The sequence below is a fragment of the Austrofundulus limnaeus genome, unplaced genomic scaffold, assembly GCF_001266775.1.
Source record: "Austrofundulus limnaeus strain Quisiro unplaced genomic scaffold, Austrofundulus_limnaeus-1.0 Scaffold602, whole genome shotgun sequence".
Lineage (NCBI taxonomy): Eukaryota > Metazoa > Chordata > Actinopteri > Cyprinodontiformes > Rivulidae > Austrofundulus > Austrofundulus limnaeus.
Window position 1 is genome coordinate 177859 of NW_013953004.1, and position 2727 is coordinate 180585.

Genomic DNA, 2727 nt, shown 5'->3' on the forward strand with positions numbered 1-2727 from the left:
CACACACACACACACACACACACACACACACACACACACACACACTGAGAGCAGGTTTATGGGTCAAACAACATTCAGCCTGCAGCTAAACAGAGATGAGAGGTTTCCTGTTTCAACCCACTCTGACACACATGAATAATTCATGTAGCACACACACACACACACACACACACACACACACACACACACACACACACACACACAGAAACTTAGCTTGTTTGTGTGATTGTACAGATGTGTGTGTGAAACACATACTATATCAAACTGAACTACATCACATTAAATTACTGTCTGTGTGTTTCATGTGTGAATATGCATGTGTGTGTATGCATGTGTGTGTGTGTGTGTGTGTGTGTGTGTGTGTGTGTGTGTGTGTAATATGTGTGTGTTGTGCTAATTGTCTGGCCTCCTCAGATATTTAAATGTGAACAAATGGACTTGGATTCATTAAGACACGGAGAAAAAGTCCCCGTTAAATTTTGATGTCAACTGTGAATCTTTCAGCACCAGAGGGCCAACCGAGCTTGTTAGACGTGCACGTGAGAGTGCACGGCACAGGCGTGCGCTCACGCACACGTTTTTGCGGGCATGAATTATCTAGCCATGACATCAAATATTAACGCAGACATCAGCTCTGATCTGCATCAGCGGTTCATGTGCCGGAAAAGAAAAGACCCAGAAAGAGAGAAAAACTTCACGTCTGGGGGTCACCTGAACCCCTCGCATCATCTACATCACATGAGTCAAACTCAAGGCCCACGGGCCAAATGTGGCCCGCCATGGCATTTTATGCGGCCTGCGAGAGCGTGGCTAAAGCATAACAGTCAAGACTCTGGATTTACTATTACAGTACTGTACGTTGGCAACATAGAGAAAAAAGGACTGATGATGTAGAAATCATAAAAACTAATAATATTAACAAGATTATTATTATGTTATAGTTTATAAAATCTATCTAATGTTTTAAATAATGTCAGAAAAGCTGTTTGTGTTATGAATTTATTAACAGAATAGAAGCAGGAAACCATCTCATTTCACAACACAAGTCAGCAGATTTGATCTTATTTAGCTCAATGTGATCTGAGCAGAACATAATGTAACAGTTTAAAATTAAAATAATCTTATAAAGTCCATGTAATCACTGTTATTTATTTCATCCTATAACCAGGTATACAGAGAACATTTTCTAAGTGATGACTGGTAAGTATTTCTCATTAAATTTTATGACAGTAAGAAATAATAAATATATTTTATTACTTGTTGAAGTCACAATTTTATGAGGTACTGACTGACTTCAGGTCTGATAAATTGTTAATTATAAATTATATATTTTTCTGGTAKAAATCTGCTGTTTTACATGATTGTTGAATGAAATTAACATAATTATTAATTAATTGTAAAAAATTTACAGATAATTTGTTAAACAGATCCAGTTGCTGTTAATCTAATAGTTGCTATGATGACTGTTAATTGTTGTTTTGTTTGGTCACCGTTTCTGCTCCTACATGCTGTCACAGATTTCTAACAGTGGACGGGAAAGGCGTGGTTCAGGCTAGGGTTATTAAGTCTATGGTTTAAAAGTTAAAATAATGCCATGTAAAATCTCCTTTTTATTGCATTTTCACAGACTACTTTTGCCATTGCACTGGTAAGTGGGAAATTCCCACTTACAAGTTGTAAATTTAAGCTGAGATGCAAACTCTAGTGGAAATTCCACCTGAAAGTGGGTGTGTTCTGAATTCAAGATGGCAGCAACCACATCTCAACAGTGAGTATAAATCTCTTACTTTAATAGTTTTTCTGTTTTTTTTATTTCACGTTGAGTCAGTTGTAAAACTTGTACTTTTCAGTGTTTACATGAGGACGTGTTAAAACACTGTTTCTATGCATGAAACACCAGGTAGAGCTCAGTTACTGTTAAAGGTGCAAAGGAACGTGACTTTTCCTGTTTAGTCAAAGTTAAACACGAGACGTGGAAATTAATTTCAACCATAACCCTCAGTAGCTATGTTTACATGTGCAACATTCTTTGATCGGATTGAAATGTATTTGGATTAAATAATCCAAATGCATCGTTTACATGGGCACAGATGACTGGATTGAACTGTTTTTTTTCTTCATTTGATACATCACCACCATCCTCATCATCATTATGATGATCCTCTCGTCCTCTTCATCACAACATCTCATCCTCTTCCTCCTTTTAAATACAAGCAGAAACTCCTTGTTTGAAAAGTTTTCTGCAGAGTTTACACTTTCAGCTTCATGCCACCCTGACTGCCATCACACAGCCGTTCTGGCCAATCAGAGGCCATCACATCTCACTAATAGACTGCCAACTGGTCAGCGAACACACAGACACACACAGACGCACACACTCGCACATGCACACACATACACACACAGTCAGAGGGTGGTGACCTGCTATTACTGAAGTTTTCTGCCTCACTGCAGCCTGGTAATGATGGTCAGCTGAGAGAAAGAGGTGTGTGTGTGTCGGTGTGAGTGAGCGCGCGTGTGTGGGCACTGTAATGTGTCGGTTGAGTAACTAACTGATTGACAGTGAGGGAGGGGGGATGACATACGGAGTGACAGCACACGAGGAAAAGAAATGGAAAAAAACAGGAAAGTGCGAGTGTGTTGACCCGTCCAGAGTTCAACGTCAAACCTTTGGCCATGAAATGGACACACACACACACACACACACACACACACACACACACACAC